The 15,538-nt window shown below is 46.7% G+C and overlaps 1 protein-coding gene across 1 annotated transcript in view; it reads left to right on the top strand.

The window, feature by feature from the left end:
• Positions 1-3,151: 3,151 nt before the first annotated feature.
• LOC132208859 (utrophin-like) overlaps positions 3,152-15,538 on the top strand; it is a 122,251-nt gene continuing 109,864 nt past the window's right edge. Inside the window, exon 1 of the mRNA XM_059644173.1 lies at positions 3,152-3,167. The gene's annotated coding sequence lies outside the window, so the exon portion shown is untranslated. The remainder of the gene's footprint in view (positions 3,168-15,538) is intronic.

The raw sequence follows: 15,538 nt of genomic DNA, 5'->3' as shown, positions 1-15,538 counted from the left end.
AGTTTATCAGTGTTTACGGGGGTTCCGTGGAATGTGTCAGTGTTTCGGTGAAGTCCCAGGGAATGTGTTCGTGTTTAGAGGGGTCCTTGGGAAATGTGTCCGTATTTACATGCAGCCCCAGGGAGTTTCTCAGTATTTACAGCGGATTCCAGGGAATGTGACAGTAGTTACAGTGTGTCGTGAGGTGTGTGTCGGTATTTACGGGATATCCCAGTATTTGTGGTTAGTTGCGCAGAGTGTGTCTATACGTACAAGGGTCCGGGTATGTGTGTCAGTATACAGAGGAGGCCGAGGGAATTTTTCAGTGTATAAAGCGGGCCCTGGGAAATGTGTCAGCGTTCACAGAGGGTCCCTGGGAGTGTGGTGGCATTTTCAGGGATTCTCAGGTACTATGTCAGTATTTACAGGGAGTCCTGCGGAGCGTGTCAGAATTTATAGGGGCTCGGTGCATACTGACACACTCCCCTGGAATCCCTGTAAACACTGGCACACTCCCTGGGACCACCTTGAAATACTGTAGCTCTCCCTAACACCCGCTGAAAAAACAAAGTCCACGGGCCCCCCTGGAACTACTGACGCTCTCCCCAAGTCTCCCTGTCAATCCTGACACAATCCCTGAGATGCCCTGTAAATACTGACCCTCCATGGGACCGCCTGTAACTACTGACACACTCCCGGGAGCACCTGTAAATAATTACAAATTCCCCGGAACACCCTGTAAATACTGACACTCTCACCAAGAGCCCCTGTCAATACTGACACAGTCCCTGAACCCCTGTAGGTCGCGGGAATTTTTCAGTATTTAAAGGAGGCCCCGGGAAATGCGTCAGTCTTTGCAGAGGGTCCCAGGGACTGTCAGTATTTTCAGGATTTGCTGGGACTGTGTCAATATTTACAGGGGGTCCCACGGAGTGTGTCAGTTTTACAGGTGATTTCAGGGGCTTTGTCAGTATTTCCAGGGGGTCACACAGATGTGTCAATATTTACAGTGTGTCCCCGGGAACTCTGTTGGTCTTGACAGGGGATTACCAGGTCGTGTGTCAATATTTACAGGGTGTCACAGGTTGTGTGTGTGTGTCAATATTTACAGGGTGCCCCTGTGTGTGTGTGTCAATATTTACAGGGTGCCCCTGTGTGTGTGTGTGTGTGTGTGTGTGTGTGGGTATTTACAAAGAGTCCCTGGGGAGTGTGTCAGTGTTCATTGTGAGTCCAGGAGAGACTGTCAGTATTTATAGGACGTCCAGGGAGACTGTCAGTCTTTACAGGGGGTCCTCAGGAGTTTGTCAGAGGGTGAACGCTGAGGCAGCGCCTCATTATGCAGGTGTCAGAATTCAGATAGTGTCCCTTGATGAGAGGGTCAGTACTGAGGTATTGCAGCTCTGTGAGCAGGTCAGTTCTTAACCAGTGTCTCGTTGTCAAGTGGTCAGTCCTGAGGCAGTGACTCCATGCTGGATGGTCAGTGTTGAGGAAGTGCCTCATTGTTAGAGGAACATTACGGAGGGTAAGTCTCAAGGTAATGGTGACAGAGCTGAGACAGAGCCACATGATCAGAGATTCAGGGCTAAGGGATTGACTCAATCACAGCATTGTCTTGAGGCAGTCCCTCTTTGTGAGAGGTTTAGTTCTGATGGAGCGCATTTGTCAGAGGCGATCCATACTGATCCAGTGCCTCATTGTCGTGGGGTCAGACTGAGAGGCTGCTAAACAATTATCAAGTCAGTTGTGACATATTACAGTTCTATCCTGGGGTCAGTCCTGACAGAGTGCCTCATTGCCAGAGTATCAGTCCTGAGGTATTGAAGCGCTGTCTGAGCATCAGGGGTAGGGAGTGCCTCATTGTCACAGGGTCAGAAATGTGGGAGTGCGTTGTTGTCAAAGGGTCAATGCTGAGGGAGTGCTGCCATTTAAGGGGGACAGAATTAAGGAAGTTGCTCACATTTCAAGGGCCAGTACTGAAATAGTTTTGCACTGGGATGTCAGTGTGGAGGAAGGGCCTCAGAAGCAGCGGGTCAGTATGACGGTTTCCCTTATTGTCAGGGGGACAGTTCTGAGGCACTGACTCGTTGTCAGAGGGTCAGTACGGAGGTATTGAATCACTGTCAGCGTATCAGAACTGTGGGGCTGTTTTATTGTCACAGCGTCAAAACGGACGCAGTGCCTCATGAAAAATGGGTTCGAATTGCGAGAGACCCACACATTACACAATCAGTAATGATGTATTGCAGCATTGTGAGATGGTCAGAATGAGAGAGGGCCTCATTGTCACAGGGTCTGCCCTGAGCGATTTCATCATTTTCAGGCACTCCGTACCGAGGCAGAGCCTCATTGTGATCGGGTCAGAATTGAGGGAGTGCCACTTGATTACGGGGGCAATACTGAGGTCTTGCAGTTCTGTCAGGTGGTCAAATCTGATGGAGCTCCTCATTGTCAGGAGATCAGCACTGTCAGAGCAGAAGGGCTGAGGTGTTACAGGTCTATGAGAGGTCAGTACTACGGGAGTGCCTCATTATCAGAGGTCCAGTACCGAGGGAGTGCACAATCGTCAGACTGTCACTACTGAGGGAATGCCTGATTGTTCAAAGGGTCAGTACACAAGGAATGTCTCAATGTAATGTATGATTAGAGATGCAGTGCTGAAGGAGTGCCTCATTCTCAGTGTCAGTTCTGAGGCAGGGTCACATTGCTGGAGGGTTGTTCTGACTTGGTGCATTAGTAACAGAGGGTCAATACTGAGGCAGCATCTCATTTTAGGGGCTTAGAATTCATGGGTGCTACATAATTAGGAGGTTAGCCCCGAGGTATTGCAGCTCAGGTGCGGTCATTAGTGAGGGGGGAGTGCAACATTGTCAGGGGTCAATTCTAAGGTGTCAGAAAAAGTCCTCCCAGAAACATCAGCAGGACTTGACAAAATCTGTACAAGTGAAGCAATGCCTGGCCCGTTAAATAAGAGCAGGTTTGTTGGAGCCGATATAAACGATAGACCTCAGTGTAATGGAGGAAGCATTGAGGGAGTCCTGTACTGATAATACAAGATAATAATTCATACATAATTGCAGCATTGTCAGAGGATCAGAACAGCCAGAGTGCATTATTATGAGAGACTGAACACAGAGGAGGAGCTTCGTTGGAACGGGTTCAGAATTAATGGTGAGCAACACATTCACAAGGTCAGTACGGAAGTATTGCATTTCTATTGGAGGCTCAATACTGAGGAATTACCTCTGTCAGAAGTTCGTACTTTGTCAGTAGTGAGGAATTGTGGCATTGTCACTGTGTTGGTCTGAGAAAGTGCCTCTTTATCAGAGGGTCAGAATTGATGGGAGTGCTACATGATTAGATGCTCAGGACTAACAGATTGCAGGACTGTCGGCGGGTCAGATCTGTGGGAGTGATCATTGTGAGATGGTCGCTGATGTCCAACCCTAAAACATAGAGCGCCCTGTAAATAACTCCTTAAAAAAAAAGGCCCCTTTCACTAAACCCGAAAACAGAGCCCCCGTATCTAAGTCCGAACACACAGAACCCACTAAATTACTCCTAAAACACGAAGCTCACTGTGAATAAACCCCAAACACAGATGGCCCTGTAAATGAACACTAAAGAATAGAGCCTCCTAAAACAAACAGCACCCGTGAAATAAAGCCGAAAACACAGGAACCCCAGTGTATAAACCCTGACATTCAGAGCCCCCTGTAGATAAACACTAAAAAAAAGTAAAAACTAAAAGGAACTGTGGATACAGTAAAATCAGGAACAAAAACAAAATTGCTGGAAAAGCTCAGCCCTCACGCTAGCCCAATCCGGCACTCAGCAGAGCCTCAGGCCCAAACTAAACCAAGCTTCAGCCGCACTCCTCGCCCTCACACACGGAGCCGCCTGCACAGAGACCCTCAAACGCCTTTCTCTCATCCGGAAAAAGCGGGCTTCACTGTAAATAACCCCTAAAACACAGAGTCCTGTTTAATCAAACTTCTACAATATCAACTTCACCCCCTGTAATTATACGCTCAAATACAGAGACCCCTTTAAATGAACACGAACACATATCCCCCAGGAAGTAAAAGGTGAAATACCGGGCTCCTTCGAAACAAAGCCGAAGGCACAGAGCACCTGTCAATACACCCCAACATCGAGCCGACCTGTATATTATCCGTAAAACAGGGCCCCTTACAAATAAACCCTAAAAGACAGAGCTGGCTGTAAGTAAAGAGCCCCTTGTAAATAAATACCAAAACACACAGTAAAAACCGGAAGAACTGTGGATGCTGCAAATCAGGGAAAATATCCAAAGTTGCTGGAAAAGCTCAGCAAGTCTGACAGCATCTGTGAGGGAAAAGAAAGAGTTAACGTTTTGGGTCAGGTGATCCTTCCTCTGAACCTCTGGCTGGTGCGTCTTCAGTTCTGCAGGGTGAATTGCTTTAAAATATCCTTTTTCTGTGAGGCTCTATAACATTATAATAGAAAAACATCAGAACTAAGCAGGAGTAGGCCATCCGGCCCCTCGAGATTGCCCCGCTGTTCAATAAGATCCTGGCTGATCTTTTTGAGACTCAGCTCCACTCACCCACTCGCTCACCATAAGCCTAAATTCCTTTCATGTTCATAACGTGATCTGGTCTTGCCTTAAACACATTCAGCGAGGTAGTTTCAACTGCTTCACTGGGCAGGGTACTTCTCAGATTGACAACCCTTTGGGTGAAGAAGTTCCTCCTGTCCTCAGTCTGACATCTGCTTCCTTTTATTTTGAGCTATACCCGCCTCCTCCTCGTTTCACCTGCCAGTGGAAACAACCTCCCTGTCTCTACCTTATCTATTCCCTTCATAATCTTGTATGTTTCTATAAACTCTCCCCTCATTCTTCTGAATTCCACTGAGTATAATCCCAGCCAACTCAGTCTCTCCTCATATTCCAACCCTCTCAACTCTAGAATCAACCAAGTCAGTCTCCGCTGTGCCCCCTCCAGTGAGAGTATATCCCTTCTCAAGTCAGGAGACCAAAACTGCACACAGTAGTCCAGGTGGAGCTTCATCAGGACCCTTTCCAGCTGCAGCATAGCCTCCCTGTTTTTAAACTCCATCCTTCTCGCAATGACAGACAAAATTCTATTTGCCTTTATAATTACCTGCTGCAATGTTACTTTGAGCGATTCCTGCACAACGACACCCAAGTCACTTTACACAGTAACATGCTGCAATTTTTTTACCATTTGAACCATAGCCTACTTTGTTGTTATTCCTATCAAAATGGATGACCTCACATTTATTGACATTGAACTCCATCTGCCAGACCATTGCCCACTCACTTAGACTGTATAACCATCTGCAGGCCTTCAGTTCTTCTGCACACTTTGCTCTACCGCTCATCTTAGTGTCATCTGCAAATGTTGACACACCACACTTCATCCCTGACTATAAATCATATGTATCAATTGTAAACAATTGCAGTCCCAACACTGATCCCTGAGACACACTACTAGCCACTGACCGCCAACCAGATAAACACTCATTTACCCCTACTCTTTGTTTTCTGCTAGTCAATCAATCCTCTGTCCATGCCAATACATTACCTGTAATGTCATGCAACTTTATCTCATGTCGCAGCCTTGGCATCTAGTCAAATGCCTTCTTGAAATCCAGATACATGATATCCACAGGTTCCCCATTGTCCACCATGCAAGTATGTCCTCAAAGAATTCCACCAAATTAATTAAACATGACCTCCCCTTCATGAGCCCATGCTGGCTGTTCCCAATGAGACAATTTATATCCAGTTGGCTTGCTATTATCTTCCTTAATGATGGATTCACGCATTCTCCCAACAACCGAAATTAAGCTAACTGACCTATAGTTACGTGCTTTTTGGAAAACAGCCAATGTGACACCACTGTTTAAAAAGGAAGTTTACAATCTGCGGGAACCAGCCCAGATTCCAGTGAATTTTGGTAAATAATTACTGGTGCAAGCCTCTTTACTATACTGTTGTACAAAAGGTCCTCTTTACCAATGCGCCCACAAGCACTACATATTAGCGCTCTCACGCTCTCATTCATTCATAACTTTACTGACCTCTTACTGGCATAGCTTGTTTAATATTACCGCATTTCATTCAAAAAATTGCCAGCTAGTCATACCTTTCACTATGAAAGGGAGGCTGAATTAAAATGCTCCTTCCACCCCATTTACAGCCCTTTCACAGTTTTAATCCTCACGGCTTTATTTTGCTGACAGCTGCAAAACGTGTGTCTACATCAGTGTCTATCCCTGAGTACATGTTAATTTTCTAACCTATTCAGAACAATACCATCGTGTCATCGTTTGAAGAAGCATAATATTAATCAGCCCTCAGCAACCGTCTCCCAGGACTTGAATAGCTTGCAGGATATCAGACAAGTTTTCTGCATTAGCAGAGATAGTAGGAACAGCAGATGCTGGAGAATCTGAGATAACAAGGTGTCGAGGTGGATGAACACAGCAGGTCAAGCATCAGAGGAGCAGGAAGATTGATGTTTCAGGCCTAGATGCTTCTTCAGAAATTGGGAAGGGGAAGGAGGTTCTGAGATAACGAGAGAGAGGGGGAGACGGATAGAAGATACATAGAGGAGAAGGTAGGTGGAGAGGAGACAGACAGGTCAAAGAGGTGGGGATGGAGCCAGAAAAGGTGAGGGTAGATGGGGATGTAGGAAGGAGCTGGGTCAGTCCAGGGAGGATGGACAGGTCAAGGGAGCGGGATGAGGTTAGTAGGTAGGAGACGGAGGTTGGGGCTTGAGGTAGGAGGAAGGACAAGGGTAGGGAGGCAAGGGCGGGCTGGGCTGGTTTTGGGATGCGGTAGGGGAGGAGAGATTTTGAAGCTTATGAAGCCCACATTGACACCATTGGGCCGCAGGGTTCCCAAGCGGAATATGAGATGCTGTTCCTGCAACCTTTGGGTGACATCGTTGTGGCACTGCAGGAGGCTCAAGATGGACATGTCGTCTGAGGAATGGGAGGGGGTGTTGAAACAGTTCGCGACTGGGAGGCGCAGTTGTTCAGTGCGAACTAAGTGTAGGTATTCTGCAAAGCGGTCCCCAAGCCTCCACTTGGTTTCCAATGTAGAGGATGCCACAACGCGAGCAGTGGATGCAGGAGACCACATTGGCAGATGTGCAAGTGAACATCTGCTTGAGGTGGAAAGTGTTCTTAGGGCCTGGGATGGGGAGTGAGGGGAGTGGTATAGGGGCAGGTGTAGCACTTCTTGCAGTTGCAGGGAACAATGTGCCAGCTGTATTGGGGCTGGAGGGGAGTGCGGAGCAGACAAGGCAGTCACAGAGACAGTGGTCCCTCCAGAAAGCAGATAAGGGTGGGGAGGGAGATATGTCTTTGGTGGAGTCGGATTGAAGATGATGGTTGGAGGATGATACGTTAGATCCAGAGGTTGGTGGCGTGGTACGTGAGGATGAGGGGGATTGTGTTTTGGTTGTTATTGCGGAGAGGGGGCATGAATTACGGGAAATGTGGGAGACGCGGTCAAGGGCGTTCTCGACCACTGTGGGAGTCGTGGGGAGGATTTGTGGTCCTTGAAATATTAGGAAACCTGAGATGTATTGGAGTGGAATGCCTCATCCTGGGAGCAGGTGTGGTGGAGGTGAAGGAATTGAGAACAGGGGATGTTATTTTTGCAGGAAGGTGGGTGGGAGGAGATGTATTCTAGGTAGCTGTGGGAGTCGGTGAAATAGATATCAGTTTCTAGGTGGTTGCCGGAGATGGAAACAGAGAGGTCCAGGAAGGTGAGACAGGTATTAGAAACAGTCCAGGTGAACAGGTATTAGAAATAGTCCAGGTGAACTTATGGTTGGAGTGGAAGGTGTTGGTGAAGTGGATGAACTGTTCAAGCTCCTGGTGGGAGCACGAGGCGACGCCGATACAGTCGTTAAGTTATTGAGGAAGAGGTGGGTTTCGGGCCAGTGTCGCTACGGAAGAGGGACTGTTCCATGCAACCCACAAAAAGGCAGGCATAGCTTGGGCCCATGCGATGTTTCTTGTGACTGCAGCCCCCTGGCGGCCCGCCCGTGGTGGTGCTCATCTTTGCTGCGATCTGCCGGCTCGGTCCCCGAAAGGCAGCATCGGTTCCCCATCTTCGCCCTCCCGACAAACCAACCCTTTAAAGGCGGAAGGCACCCACCCCTTATCATAAAGGTCAGGTTGCGGGGTTGGGGGGGGGGCACGGCGAGAGGGTGCCAGAGGCTGCTTTTATTTTGGCGCAACCCTAATCTGGGGGTTATCTAGCATTCCCGCACCCGCAGAAATAGGGATTATGGGTGCACACCGCTAATTTTGGATTCCTCTTTCGAATAAAAAGTAGAGGGGGAGTGTGAATAGGGTTTTGGGATGGGGGATGGGATAGGGTGTGGGTGTGGGGGTGGGGGTGTAGGTCGGGTTGGGGGAGAGGGGGAAGAAGGTGCCCCTCTCCTTCCATTTAAGGGTGCGTACCCACAATTTGGCCCCTTAGGCTCTTTCCTGTTCTGGTTAGGGTTAGGCCAATGGTGAAGGTTAGGGTTTGGGCTGAGGTTAGGGTGAGGGCTGATGCCTGGCACTCCCTCCATACTGACCCTCGAATATGTATGTACACCCTAAAACACAGAGTTTCCGGTAAATATGCCCTAAATCACAGAGTACCGTGTAAATCAGCCCAAAAAAGAGAGGGCCCTGAAGATAAGCCCTGTAACGCTGAGTTCACTGTAAATAAACCCTAAAACACAGATCACTGTAAACAAACCCAAAGACACAGAAAACCCTGTAAATAAACCATGAAATACAGAAAACCCTGTGAATAAACTCTAAAAACACAGATCTCACTGTAAATAAACCCTAAACACAGATCTCACTACCGACAAACCCTCAATCAGAGAGCTCCCTGTAAGTAAACCCTAAGGCAAAGCTAGCTGTAAATAAACCCTAAAACACAGTGCCCTCTGTAAACAAGCTCTAAATCAGAGCTCACTGTAAATATTCCCTAAAACACGGAGATCACTGTAAAAAAGAAACTCAGAACAAAGAGCCACTCGTAAATTTTCCTAAAACACAGAGTCCCTTGTAAAAAGCCCGAAAACACAGAACCTCCTGTAAATAAAACCTAGAGCACAGAACCTTCTGTAAATAAACTATTAAACACAGTAACAAAGTTGCTGGAAAAGCTCAGCAGGTCTGACAGCATCTGTGGAGGAGAAAAATGAGTTAACTTTTCGAGCCTGGGTACCCTTCCATTCTGAGGAAGGGTTGCTGGACCTGAAAAGTGAACTTGTTTTTCTCCTCCACAGATGCTGCCAGACCTGCTGAGCTTTTCCAGCAACTTTGTTTTTGTTCCTGATTTACAGCATCCACAGTTCTTTTGGTTCTTATTAAACACAGAACCCACGTTAGATAAAACCTAAAGCACAGAGCTCAAGTACATAAAGTACATAACCATAAACGCACAGCCCCCAGTAAATAAGATTTAGGGCTGAGGCTAGGTTTCATGTTTATGCAAGTGTGAACATTAGGGCTGAGGCTAGGCTTAGGTTTAAAGCTGGTGTTATCTCTGAGGGTAGCGTGGAAGAAAGCAGCTTTGCATTCCCAGAGACAGAGCTGAGGGAGAGCATCTGTGTATTCCATAGGAGGCACGGGAACCATTGTAACCTTAACAGATCAAATAATATGACAGATTAGTTTACAATTAAAGATCATTGTGACTGTGGTCACAAGGTGAAGAGCTGGATGAATGCAGCAGGAAAAGCAGCAACAGAGGAGCAGGAAAGCTGACGTTTCGGGCCGAGACCCTTCTTCAGAAATGGGGGAGGGGAAGGAGGTTGTGAAATAAATAGGGAGAGAGGAGAGGCCGATAGAAGACAGATAGAGGAGAAATTAAGTGGGAGGACGGGATAGGTGGGAGGAAGGACAGGTTAGGGAGGCAGGGACCAGCTGGGCTGGTTTTGGAATGCGGTCGGGGAGGGGAGATTTTGAAGTTTGTCAAGTCCACATTGACACCATTGGGGTACAGGGTCCCTAACCTGTCATTCCTCCCACCTCAAAACCCAGCCCCATCTCCTACCTACTAACCTCATCCTGCCCCCTTGGCCTGTCCATCCTCCCTGGACTGACCTATCTCCTCCCTAACTCCCACCTACATTCACCTTTACTGGCTCCATCCCTGCCTCTTTGGCTTGTCTGTCTCCTCTCCACCGATCTTCTCCTCTATCCATTTTCTGTCTGCCTCCCCCCTCTCCCTATTTATTTCAGATCCCCCTCCCCCTACCATTTCTGAAGAAGGGTCTCGCCCAAAACGCCAGCCTTCCTGCTCATTTGCTGCTGCTTGGCCTGCTGTGTTTATCCAGCTCTACACCTTGTTAACCCTGTAAATATGCTCTCAAGCACAGACACCCCTTTAAATAAATCCTAAGAAGGGTCATTCAGGAAATAAAATGTAAAAGAAACCATAAAAGCCAGAGTCCCTGTAAATAAAGTGTAAAACATAGAGCTCCGAGTAAATAAATCCTGAAACACAGTGCCCCCTGCAAATCCTCCCTTAAACTAAGCCTCCTGCAAATAAACTCGCAGAGGCGACTGTAAACAAACCCCAAAACACAGGACCTCCAGTTAATAAAGCCTAAAACAGAAGGCCCACTGTAAATCAACATGAAAAAACACAGCTCCCACTGCAGCACTGCGAATTAGTCGGATTGAGTTAGTACCTCAGTCAGCAAGTCAGTTCTGAGGCAGGGCCTCTTTGTCAAAGAGTCAGATTTGAGGGAGTACCATTGGATGATGGTTATTGCAGCACTGTGAGAGTACTGGAGTGAGAGAGCACCTCACTCTCAGAGGGTCAGTACTGAGGGGGTACCTCACCGTCAGCGAATCAGTACTGAGGGAGTACGTCACTGTCAGACGGTCAGTACTGAGGGAGTGCCTCACTGTCAGAGAATCAGTACCGAGGGAGGACCTCACTGTCAGATGGTCACTACTAAGGGAGTACCTCACTGTCAGAGAATCAGTACTGTGGGAGTACCTCACTGTCAGAGGGTCAGCATTGAGGGAGTTCCTCACTGTCAGACAATCAGTACTGAGGGAGTACCTCACTGTCAGAGGGTCAGTACCGAGGCAGTACCTCACTGTCAGAGAATCAGTACTGAGGGAGAACCTCACTGTCAGAGGGTCACTACTGAGGGAGAACCTCACTGTCAGAGGGTCACTACTGAGGGAGAACCTCACTGTCAGAGGGTCAGTACTGAGGGAGAACCTCACTGTCAGAGGGTCAGTACTGAGGGAGCACTTCATTGTCAGAGGGTCAGTACTGATGGAGGACCTCAATGTCAGCGAATCAGTACTGTTGTCATGTTCGTTTTCGGAGACCCTCACGGATTTGTTGCAATAACAAGACACTGACCTGTTTCGGAAAACACGAATCCTTTTATTACCAAGCAAGTACAAGCTGTGGAGAATCACAGTACTTAACCCGGCACAGAGCGCAGAGTCTCGCAGGTAATTCTCCCCGAGCAGCGGACAGTCCCCGCTCTTCATACTTTACAAAATACATGATACATAAAATAATTACACATTTTACAATGACATGATACCTAAAATAATTACTACAACAGACAAAGACAGGATACCAAACAATTATTACATCAAGAACGTGAAAGACCAGGATGTAGTCCCGAAGATAATAAAATGTGAGGCTGGATGAACACAGCACATCTCAGGATGCTGCTGGACTTGCTGTGTTCGTCCAGCCTCGCATTTTATTATCTTGGATTCTCCAGCATCTGCAGTTCCCATTTTCACAGGATATAGTATCGATTGCTCTTGAAGTGGCTGCTGATGGCATGAGGCGATTTCAAGTTGTTATCCGGACAGATTGTTCTAACCAGACACACTGGCAACTTGAAATCACAAATTCAGTGCCCTGGCCCCTTTGTCAGCGACAGAAATTGCATGCTTTAGAAGTTTCACACCTTTACAAATGTTCCCCACCGAACCCTATTTGACACAGTTTAATTCTAATTGTATTCAGTCAGGAAGCTTCAAACAGTGTCTGCATACCGATGTGTGGGAAGACAAAGAGTTACAAAAGTTTTACACTGAATTCCTAGCTGGGCAGGAAGCTTCAGGGCAGTGCCTGCATCCCTGTGCGTAGGCAGATAAAAGACTTTAATTTGTAGAAGTATAGAAATCAATGGGATGTTATACAATAACATCTCATTGTGAGAGTACCTCATGGTCAGAGGGTCAGTACCGTAGACGTGCAGTGTTGTCTGACTGCCAATCGGGTCAGGATTGAGGGCTCTTACAGGGACAGGACTGAGGTATTTGAAATAGGGCAATGACTGGTGTGGATCCTTTTTATTTTTTTAAAATTAGACGACACCAGAAAGATTATCAACCCGATGTGATTTGATTGGGCTGACAATCAGTTGATGACAGCAGAAAGGTCAGTGGCCTGATTACCGCGGCCGGGACTTGAGATTTCACTCTTGCCGACCTTCTCATTCTTCTCACTCAATTTCACGGAAGAGCTGTTTTGAGAGAGAGTAGGAACTTTCTGAAACTGATCGCGGGCCCTAGTCAATATGTATCTAACAGAGATGTGGTAAAGCAGAAACTTGTTTGATGTCCCGCCAGCTATTCAAGTCCTGGGAGACGTTTGTTGAGGGCTGATTAATATTATAATTATTCATAGTTTCGGGTGACACGATGGATGGGAAGATATTCTTCTGAATAGATTAGAAAATTAACATAGTCAGGGATTGACTCTGATGTAGACACAGGTTTGGGCACTGTCAGCAACACGAGTTCAAACTGTGAAAAGGCAGTAATGCGTGGAAGGAACATTTTAATTTATAGTCTCCCTTTATTAGTGAAAAGTATGGCAAAATCATGAATGAATGAATGAAATGCGTAACAGGAAACAGAGGACCCTAGTGAGTGGTCAGTAAAGTTATGAATGAATGAGAGCGCGATCGTGGTCACATGGAGCGCTGTGGGTTCTTCGGTAAAGAGGATATTTCGTACAACAGTAAAGAGGCTTATGATATAATGTCACAGAAAAACCACACAAAAGGATATTTGAAGGCGATGGGCCCTGTATCACTAAAGACACACCAGCCAGCCTCCGGAAGCCTTGTTAAGTGCTAACCGATATGAGTAAACAGGGCAGACCACAGGATATTCAGGGGCAAAGGTTACAAGATTAACAAGTGACCACTTTTCTGAAGAAGGGTCTAGGCCCGAACCATCAGCCTTCCTGCTGCTGGGCCTGCTGTGTTCATCCGGCTCAACACCTTGTTCTCTCAGACCACGTGAGCGAACGAGTTTGGCGTGTTTGAGTCTGACTGGTAAATATGTGATACACAACCATTTGATGTTACTGACTGCCTGGTGAATTGAAAACTGAAATAACTGCGGATGCTGCAAATCAGGAACAAAAACAAAGTTTCTGGAAAGGCCCAGCAGAACTGAGGGAGGTTCTGTGGAAGGGTCACCGAACCGGAACCGGTTAGCTCTGTTTTTCAACTGACAAATGCTGAGCTGCTGAGCTTTTGCAGCAACTTTGTATTTTTTTTCTGATTTCCAACATCCGCAGTTTTTTTGGGTTTTTACTCAGTGTTTTAGGGTTTATTTACAGGGCGCTCTTCATTTATCGCGAGCTCTGTCTTTTAGGGTTTATTTGTGAAGGGCCCTGCCTTTCAGATAGTTTACAGGTCGGCTCAGTATTCGGGTGCATGAAGAGGTGCGCTGTGTTTTCGGCTTTATTCAGCCGTGTCTTTTCCTCTCTACTTCCTGGGGGATGTGTGTTAGAGTTCTTTTTAAAGGGGTCTGTGTGTTTGAGTGTACAATTGTAGGGGTCTCTGTGTTTTACAGTGTCCTGTATGTTTTTGACTTAATTTACAGGGTAGATCTGTGCTTTATGGCTTATTTGCAGGGGGCTCTGTGTTGCAGTGCTTATACACTGGCGGGGGGGAGTTCTCTGTTTTCGGGCTTATTTACAATGAGGCCTGTGTTTTCGGGTTATTTACAAACAGCTCTGTGATTTAAGATTTACATAGAGAGGCTGTATTCTAAGGTTTATTTGCAGAAAGCAGTGTAGTTTAGGATTTATTTCCAGTGAGCTCTAGGCTTTAGCATTTATTTACAGGAGGATCTTCATTTCATGGTTTTGTTACGGTTGGGTCTTTGTTTAAAAAAAACCCTGAAACAATGAGCTCCGTGTCTTATGGTCTAATTACAGTGCCATCTGTGTTTTTGAGTTTATTTGCAGAGCATTCTGTGTTTTGGGGTTTATTTCCAGGAGGCTCTCTGTTTTAGGGTTTGTTTGCAGGATCCTCTGTGTTTTAAGATTTAATTTACATGGGTGTTTTTACTGCTTATTTGCATGGGTACTCTCTGTTTGAGGCACTGGCTGAGTACTGACCTTCTGACAATGTGGTACTCATTCAGATCTGATCCTCCAGCAATGAGGTACTGTGTCAGAACTGATCCGCTGACAGTAAAGCACTGCCCCCTCAGTTCTGACCCTCTGACAGAGCTGCAATCGTTCAGGACTGAACTTCTAATCATGTTGTACTCCATCAACTCTGAACCCAATGCATTGAGGTACTGACTCAGTATTTACTGTGTGCAAGTAATATACTCACTCAGAACTAACCCTCTAGCAATGTGAGCCTGCCTCAGAACTTACCCTGTAACAATGAGGCACTGACCTCAGCACCAAATCTCTAATTACTTGGCTCTCCCCAGTTTTGAGGCACTCCTTCTGTACTGACCCATGAACAATGAGGCACACACTCAAGAATGATCCTTCATTGAGGTATCACCTTATAACAGAGCGACTGACATCTTTGGACTGTGTCTAATAATGAGGCACTGACTTGGTTCTGACCCTCTCACAATGAGGCATTCTCTCAAGTCTTACTGCATTAAAATGAGGCACGCTCTGACTGATCTGAAATGCCTCAGTATAAATCCTCTGACTAATCTGAAACACCACTTCTTAGACCCTCTAAATGGCAATCTTTTAATTCTGACACCATAACAGTGAGGGTCTGCCTTGGTGCTGACACTCTGTCAAAGAGACGCTGCCTCAGAACTGAGCTGCTGACAATTAGCCAGTGCCTTAGGTACTGATGAGTGAATAAAAAGGCCCTCTCTCAGCACTGACACTGAAGCAATGAGGTATTGTCACAGAACGAGCCCACAAAGGGCTCATAATTGAGGGAGTGCCTACTGATTGAAGGGTGCGGATTGAGGTGTTGCAGAACTGTCAGAGGGTCAGAACTGAGGTATTGCATCATTGTCAGATGGTCCATTCTGAGGCAGTGCCTCAGTGTCAGAATTGAGGGTATGCACATGTTTAACTCATCAGGAATGAGCTTTATGCAGCTCTATCAGAGGCTCAGCACTGACTGCCTGCCTCATTCTCATAGGATCAACACTGATATATTGAAGCACTGTTAGATCTTCAGTGCTGAGTGGGTCAGAACTGAGGGAGTGCATTGCTGTCAGAGGCAGTGCCTCATTATGCAGGTGTCAG

Source organism: Stegostoma tigrinum, unplaced genomic scaffold (assembly GCF_030684315.1).
Source record: "Stegostoma tigrinum isolate sSteTig4 unplaced genomic scaffold, sSteTig4.hap1 scaffold_55, whole genome shotgun sequence".
Classification (NCBI taxonomy): domain Eukaryota; kingdom Metazoa; phylum Chordata; class Chondrichthyes; order Orectolobiformes; family Stegostomatidae; genus Stegostoma; species Stegostoma tigrinum.
Note: the sequence above shows the minus strand (reverse complement) of the source record. Positions and strands in the feature narration are given on the sequence as shown.